The sequence below is a fragment of the Rutidosis leptorrhynchoides genome, chromosome 11 (assembly GCF_046630445.1).
Source record: "Rutidosis leptorrhynchoides isolate AG116_Rl617_1_P2 chromosome 11, CSIRO_AGI_Rlap_v1, whole genome shotgun sequence".
NCBI classification, from domain to species: Eukaryota; Viridiplantae; Streptophyta; class Magnoliopsida; order Asterales; family Asteraceae; genus Rutidosis; species Rutidosis leptorrhynchoides.
In genome coordinates, this window is record NC_092343.1 from 372,655,391 (window position 1) to 372,664,729 (window position 9,339).

Sequence of the window (9,339 nt, forward strand, 5' to 3'; positions counted from 1 at the left end):
ATCCTTATGGAAGAAGGTCATAAAACGTATGTGCAATGCCAACGAAGACTAAATCCGAATATGCAAGATGTTGTTAAAAAAGAAATTATTAAACTGCTTGATGCAGGTTTAATTTATCCAATTTCTGATAGTCCATGGGTAAGCCCAGTTCAATGCGTGCCTAAGAAGGTTGGCATGACTGTTATTACAAATGAGGAAAATGAGCTTATTCCTACTAGAACTGTAACAGGATGGCGTGTATGTATTGATTATAGAAAATTAAATGACGCCACCAGAAAAGATCACTTTCCCTTACCTTTCATTGATCAAATGTTGGAAAGATTAGCCGGAAATAGTTACTATTGTTTTCTTGATGGTTTTTACGGATATTTTCAAATTCCAATAGCACCCGAGGACCAAGAGAAAACCACGTTCACGTGCCCTTATGGTACTTTTGCTTACAAACGCATGCCATTTGGACTTTGCAACGCCCCTGCAACCTTTCAAAGGTGCATGATGGCGATTTTTCACGACATGATAGAAGAATGCATGGAAGTTTTCTTGGATGACTTTTCAGTCTTCGGTGATACATTTGAAACATGTCTAGTTAATCTTGAACGAATGCTTATTAGATGCGAACAATCAAATCTAGTACTTAATTGGGAGAAATGTCATTTCATGGTTAAAGAAGGCATCGTTCTTGGTCATAAAATCTCAAAGGAAGGAATTGAAGTGGATAGAGCTGAAGTAGATGTAATTGCTAAACTTCCACATCCCACCAATGTTAGAGGAGTTAGGAGTTTTCTAGGGCATGCCGGTTTTACCGATGTTTCATTAAAGATTTTTCTAAAATTGCCACTCCTATGAATAAACTCCTAGAAAAGGATGCTCCATTCGTATTTTCAGATGAATGCATCAAATCTTTTAATATTCTTAAAGAGAAACTCATTAATGCGCCGATCATGATAACACCAAATTGAAATCTACCATTTGAACTAATGTGCGATGCAAGTGATTTTGCAATGGGAGCCGTTTTAGGAAAAAGGATTGAAAAAAGATTTCAACCTATATATTATGCTAGTAAGACGTTACAAGGAGCACAAACGAACTATACAACTACTGAAAAAGAACTCCTTGCTATTGTCTTTGCTTTTGACAAATTTCGTTCATATCACGTTCTAGCAAAAACGGTGGTCTATACCGACCATTCTGCTCTTAGATACCTATTTTCGAAACAAGATGCCAAACCAAGATTAATCCGTTGGATCTTACTCTTACAAGAATTCGATATTGAAATCCGAGATAAAAGAGGAGCAGAAAATCTCGCCGCTGATCATCTTTCTCGTCTTGAAAATCCTGAATTAGAAGTTCTAAATGAATCGGCCATACAAGACAACTTTCCTGATGAATATCTATTGAAGATAGATTATAATGAAATTCCATGGTTTGCAGACTATGCAAACTACTTAGTATGTGGATTCCTTGAAAAAGGATTGTCGTACCAAAAAACGAAAGAAATTCTTTAGTGATATAAAACACTATTTCTGGGAAGATCCACATTTGTTTAAAAGTTGTCCCGATGGAATAGTACGCCGGTGTGTATTCGGAGATGAAGCTAGTAAAATCTTAAACCATTGTCACACAGGACCAACAGGAGGGCATTATGGGCCTCAACTCACAGCAAGAAAAGTTTACGATACTGGATTCTATTGGCCTACAATTTACAAAGACGCGCACCTTCTTTGCAAATCCTGTGATACTTGTCAAAGGGCCGAAAAAATAAGTCAACGTGATGAAATGCCACAAAATGTCATTCAAGTATGTGAAGTATTTGACATTTGGGGTATTGACTTTATGGGTCCATTTCCAAAATCTCATAATAATCTATATATTCTCGTAGCCATTGATTATGTATCTAAATGGGTGGAAGCACAAGCTCTCCCAACTAACGATGCACGAGTTGTAGTCAACTTTTTAAAATGTCTTTTTGCAAGGTTTGGAACACCGAAAGCTTTAATAAGTGATCGGGGAACTCATTTCTGTAATAATCAACTTGAGAAAGTTCTCAAAAGATATGGAGTAACTCATAAAATCTCCACTGTATATCATCCACAAACAAGTGGACAAGTTGAAAATACCAACCGAGCTTTAAAACGTATTCTAGAAAAAATCGTAGGATCAAATCTGAAGGAATGGTCCATAAAATTGGAGGATGCACTCTGGGCTTTTAGAACAGCCTACAAAACTCCAATTGGAACCACACCTTTTAGACTCGTTTATGGAAAAGCATGTTATCTTCCAGTAGAAATTGAACACAAAGCATTTTGGGCTTTGAAGACATGTAATCTTGATTTACATGAAGCTGGACGTCTACGGTTAAGTCAATTAAACGAATTAGAAGAATTAAGACATGAAACATACGAAAATTCATTAATCTATAAGGAAAGAGTGAAGAAATGGCATGATAAAAGAATCAGAAGTTCAAAAGAATTTAAAGAAGGAGACAAAGTTCTTCTTTTCAATTCACGATTCAAGCTATTTCCTGGAAAATTGAAATCAAGATGGTCTGGACCATTTATAGTCAAAAGAGTTTTCCCATACGGAACAGTAGAATTAATAAATTCAAATGGGATTGAATTTAAAGTTAATGGTCACAGAGTTAAACACTACATAGATAGTCCGATGGAAGTCAACAATGAAGTTAATCACAATTTCGATACCACAGCTAACTAAGTGTGGGGAGAATCAAGTCTTTAAAGGATAATATGTATTTCTGTTAGAGTTAGATTTTCTGTTTTCTTGTAGTTCTCGAAAATGGAACCCGAATGGTCTTTCCCTAGCAGACCCTAAAGAACTAGTCTTCTCCCCCCATTCTGAATTTTTATTTTTTTTAGGTTTTTCGAAATGAAGACTTTGAAATGTCCCGTTCTTATTGATTAAAAACGTTCCATATTAATTGATTTCGTTGCGAGGTTTTGACCTCTATATGAGACGTTTTTCAAAGACTGCATTCTTTTTTAAAACAAACCATAACCTTTATTTCATAAATAAAGGTTTAAAAAGCTTTACGTAGATTATCAAATAATGATAATCTAAAATATCCTGTTTACACACGACCATTACATAATGGTTTACAATACAAATATGTTACATCGAAATCAGTTTCTTGAATGCAGTTTTTACACAATATCATACAAACATGGACTCCAAATCTTGTCCTTATTTTTACTATGCAACAGCGGAAGCTCTTAGTATTCACCTGAGAATAAACATGCTTTAAACGTCAACAAAAATGTTGGTGAGTTATAGGTTTAACCTATATATATCAAATCGTAACAATAGACCACAAGATTTCATATTTCAATACACATCCCATACATAGAGATAAAAATCATTCATATGGTGAACACCTGGTAACTAACATTAACAAGATGCATATATATAAGAATATCCCAATCATTCCGGGACACCCTTCGGATATGATATAAATTTCGAAGTACTAAAGCATCCGGTACTTTGGATGGGGTTTGTTAGGCCCAATAGATCTATCTTTAGGATTCGCGTCAATTAGGGTGTCTGTTCCCTAATTCTTAGATTAACACACTTACATAAAAGGGGCATATTCGATTTCGATAATTCAACCATAGAATGTAGTTTCACGTACTTGTGTCTATTTTGTAAATCATTTATAAAACATGCATGTATTCTCATCCCAAAAATATTAGATTTTAAAAGTGGGACTATAACTCACTTTCACAGATTTTTACTTCGTCGGAAAGTAAGACTTGGCCACTGGTTGATTCACGAACCTATAACAATATATACATATATATCAAAGTATGTTCAAAATATATTTACAACACTTTTAATATATTTTGATGTTTTAAGTTTATTAAGTCAGCTGTCCTCGTTAGTAACCTACAACTAGTTGTCCACAGTTAGATGTACAGAAATAAATCGATAAATATTATCTTGAATCAATCCACGACCCAGTGTATACGTATCTCAGTATTGATCACAACTCAAACTATATATATTTTGGAATCAACCTCAACCCTGTATAGCTAACTCCAACATTCACATATAGAGTGTCTATGGTTGTTCCGAAATATATAAATATGTGTCGACATGATAGGTCAAAACATTGTATACGTGTCTATGATATCTCAAGATTACATAATATATAATACAAGTTGATTAAGTTATGGTTGGAATAGATTGTTACCAATTTTCACATAGCTAAAATGAGAAAAATTATCCAATCTTGTTTTACCCATAACTTCTTCATTTTAAATCCGTTTTGAGTGAATCAAATTGCTATGGTTTTATATTGAACTCTATTTTATGAATCTAAACAGAAAAAGTATAGGTTTATGGTCGTAAAAATAAGTTACAAGTCGTTTTTGTAAAGGTAGTCATTTCAGTAGAAAGAACGACGTCTAGATGACCATTTTAGAAAACATACTTCCACTTTGAGTTTAACCATAATTTTTGGATATAGTTTCATGTTCATAATAAAAATTATTTTCCCAGTATAACAACTTTTAAATCAAAGTTTATCATAGTTTTTAATTAACTAATCCAAAACAGCCCTCGGTGTTACTACGACGGCGTAAATCCGGTTTTACGGTGTTTTTCGTGTTTCCAGGTTTTAAATCATTAAGTTAGAATATCATATAGATATAGAACATGTGTTTAGTTGATTTTAAAATTCAAGTTAAAAGGATTAACTTTTATTTGCGAACAAGTTTAGAATTAACTAAACTATGTTCTAGTGATTACAAGTTTAAACCTTCGAATAAGATAGCTTTATATGTATGAATCGAATGATGTTATGAACATCATTACTACCTTAAGTTCTTTGGATAAACCTACTAGAAATGAGAAAAATAGATCTAGCTTCAAAGGATCCTTGGATGACTTGAAAGTTCTTGAAGCAGAATCATGACACGAAAACAATTTCAAGTAAGATTTCCACTCGAAATAAGATTGTTATAGTTATAGAAATTGAATTAAAGTTTGAATATGATTATTACCTTGTATTAGAAAGATAACCTGCTGTAAGTAACAAAGGTTTCTTGATCTTGGATGATTACTTGGAATGGATTTAGAAAACTTGGAAGTAAACTTGCAATCTTGGAAGTATTCTTGATTTTATGAAACTAGAACTTTTGGAATTTATGAAGAACACTTAGAACTTGAAGATAGAACTTGAGAGAGATCAATTAGATGAAGAAAATTGAAGAATGAAAGTGTTTGTAGGTGTTTTTGGTCGTTGGTGTATGGATTAGATATAAAGGATATGTAATTTTGTTTTCATGTAAATAAGTCATGAATGATTACTCATATTTTTGTAATTTTATGAGATATTTCATGCTAGTTGCCAAATGATGGTTCTCACATGTGTTAGGTGACTCACATGGGCTGCTAACAGCTGATCATTGGAGTGTATATACCAATAGTACATACATCTAAAAGCTATGTATTGTACGAGTACGAATACGGGTGCATACGAGTAGAATTGTTGATGAAACTGAACGAGGATGTAATTGAAAGCATTTTTGTTAAGTAGAAGTATTTTGATAAGTGTCTTGAAGTCTTTCAAAAGTGTATGAATACATATTAAAACACTACATGTATATACATTTTAACTGAGTCGTTAAGTCATCGTTAGTCGTTACATGTAAATGTTGTTTTGAAACCTTTAGGTTAACGATCTTGTTGAATGTTGTTAACCCATTGTTTATTATAACAAATGAGATGTTAAATTGTTATATTATCATGATATTATGATATATAATATATCTTAGTATGATGTATATACAGTTAAATGTCGTTACAACGATAATCGTTACATATATGTCTCGTTTCGAAATCATTAAGTTAGTAGTCTTATTTTTACATATGTATTTCATTGTTAATACACTTAATAATATATTTACTTATCATTTAACATAATTAACCAAGTGTATCAATATCTTAATATGATTCATATGTACCTAGTAAGACGTTGTTATAACGATAATCGTTATATATATCGTTTTCGAGTTTCTTAAATTAATAGTCTCATTTTTATGTATATAACTCATTGTTAAAATACCTAATGAGATACATACTTATAACAAAATCATGTTAACTATATATATAACCATATATATGTCATCGTATAGTTTTTAAAAGTTTTAACGTTCGTGAATCACCGGTCAACTTGGGTGGTCAATTGTCTATATGAAACCTATTTCAATTAATCAAGTCTTAACAAGTTTGATTGCTAAACATGTTGGAAACACTTAATCATGTAAATAACAATTTCATTTAATATATATATATATAAACATGGAAAAATTCGGGTCACTACAGTACCTACCCGTTAAATAAATTTCGTCCCGAAATTTTAAGCAGTTGGAGGTGTTGACGTATCTTCTGGAAATAAATGTGGGTATTTCTTCTTCATCTGATCTTCTCGTTCCCAAGTGAACTCGGGTCCTCTACGAGCATTCCATCGAACCTTAAAAATCGGTATCTTGTTTTGTTTAAGTCTCTTAACCTCACGATCCATTATTTCGACGGGTTCTTCAATGAATTGAAGTTTTTCATTGATTTGGATTTCGTCCAACGGAATAGTGAGATCTTCTTTAGCAAAACATTTCTTCAAATTTGAGACGTGGAAAGTGCTATGTACAGCCGCGATTTGTTGAGGTAGCTCCAGTTGGTAAGCTACTGGTCCGACACGATCTATAATCTTGAATGGTCCAATGTACCTTGGATTTAGTTTCCCCCGTTTACCAAATCGAACAACGCCTTTCCAAGGTGAAACCTTAAGCATGACCATTTCTCCAATTTCAAACTCTATATCTTTTCTTTTACTGTCCGCGTAGCTCTTTTGTCGACTCTGGGCGGTTTTCAACCGTTGTTGAATTTGGATGATCTTCTCGGTAGTTTCTTGTATTATCTCCGGACCCGTAATCTATCTATCCCCCACTTCACTCCAACAAATCAGAGACCTACACTTTCTACCATAAAGTGCTTCAAACGGTGCCATCTCAATGCTTGAATGGTAGCTGTTGTTGTAGGAAAATTCTGCTAACGGTAGATGTCGATCCCAACTGTTTCTGAAATCAATAACACAAGCTCGTAGCATGTCTTCAAGCGTTTGTATCGTCCTTTCGCTCTGCCCATCAGTTTGTGGATGATAGGCAGTACTCATGTCTAGACGAGTTCCTAATGCTTGCTGTAATGTCTGCCAGAATCTTGAAATAAATCTGCCATCCCTATCAGAGATAATAGAGATTGGTATTCCATGTCTGGAGACGACTTCCTTCAAATACAGTCGTGCTAACTTCTCCATCTTGTCATCTTCTCTTATTGGCAGGAAGTGTGCTGACTTGGTGAGACGATCAACTATTACCCAAATAGTATCATAACCACTTGCAGTCCTTGGCAATTTAGTAATGAAATCCATGGTAATGTTTTCCCATTTCCATTCCGGGATTTCAGGTTGTTGTAGTAGACCTGATGGTTTCTGATGTTCAGCTTTGACCTTAGAACACTTCAAACATTCTCCTACATATTTAGCAATATCGGCTTTCATACCTGGCCACCAAAAATGTTTCTTAAGATCCTTGTACATCTTCCCCGTTCCAGGATGTATTGAGTATCTGGTTTTATGAGCTTCTCTAAGTACCATTTCTCTCATATCTCCAAATTTTGGTACCCAAATTCTTTCAGCCCTATACCGGGTTCCGTCTTCCCGAATATTAAGATGCTTCTCCGATCCTTTGGGTATTTCATCCTTTAAATTTTCCTCTTTTAAAACTCCTTGTTGCGCCTCCTTTATTTGAGTAGTAAGGTTAGTGTGAATCATTATATTCATAGATTTTACTCGAATGGGTTCTCTGTCCTTTCTGCTCAAGGCGTTGGCTACCACATTTGCCTTCCCCGGGTGGTAACGAATCTCAAAGTCGTAATCATTCAACAATTCAATCCAATTACGCTGCCTCATATTCAGTTGTTTCTGATTAAATATGTGTTGAAGACTTTTGTGGTCGGTATATATAATACTTTTGACCCCATATAAGTAGTGCCTCCAAGTCTTTAATGTAAAAACAACCTTGCCTAATTCCAAATCATGCGTCATATAATTTTGCTCGTGAATCTTCAATTGTCTAGACGCATAAGCAATCACCTTCGTCCGTTGCATTAATACACAACCGAGACCTTGCTTTGATGCGTCACAATAAATCACAAAATCATCATTCCCTTCAGGCAATGACAATATAGGTGCCGTAGTTAGCTTTTTCTTCAATAATTGAAACGCCTTCTCTTGTTCATCCTTCCATTCAAATTTCTTCCCTTTATGCGTTAATACAGTCAAGGGTTTTGCTATTTTGGAGAAATCTTGGATGAATCTTCTGTAGTAACCAGCCAATCCTAAAAATTGACGTATATGCTTCGGAGTTTTTGGGGTTTCCCACTTTTCAACGGTTTCGATCTTTGCCGGGTCCACCTGGATACCTTCTTTGTTCACTATGTGACCGAGGAATTGAACTTCTTCTAACCAAAATGCACACTTTGAAAACTTAGCGTACAGTTTTTTCTTTCCTCAATACTTCTACCACTTTTCTCAAATGTTCTTCGTGCTCTTGATCATTCTTTGAGTAAATAAGTATGTCATCGATGAAAACAATGACAAACTTGTCAAGATATGGCCCACACACTCGGTTCATAAGGTCCATGAACACAGCTGGTGCGTTAGTCAATCCAAACGGCATAACCATAAACTCGTAATGACCATAACGCGTCCTAAAAGCAATTTTTGGAATATCATCCTCCTTTACTCGCATTTGATGATATCCAGAACGTAAATCGATCTTCGAATAAACCGACGAGCCTTGTAGTTGATCAAATAAGTCGTCAATTCTCGGCAGTAGATAACGGTTTTTGATGGTAAGTTTGTTCAACTCTCTGTAGTCAATACACAACCTAAATGTACCATCCTTCTTCTTGACAAACAAAACAGGAGCTCCCCACGGTGATGTGCTTGATCGAATTAAACCACGCTCTAAAAGTTCTTGTAATTGGCTTTGCAGTTCTTTCATCTCGCTGGGTGCGAGTCTGTAAGGAGCACGAGCTATTGGTGTAGCTCCTGGTACAAGATCTATTTGAAATTCAACGGATCGATGTGGGGGTAATCCCGGTAATTCTTTTGGAAATACATCGGGAAATTCTTTTGCGACGGGAACATCATTGATGCTCTTTTCTTCAGTTTGTACTTTCTCGACGTGTGCTAGAACAGCATAGCAACCTTTTCTTATTAGTTTTTGTGCCTTCAAATTACTAATAAGATGTAGCTTCATGTTG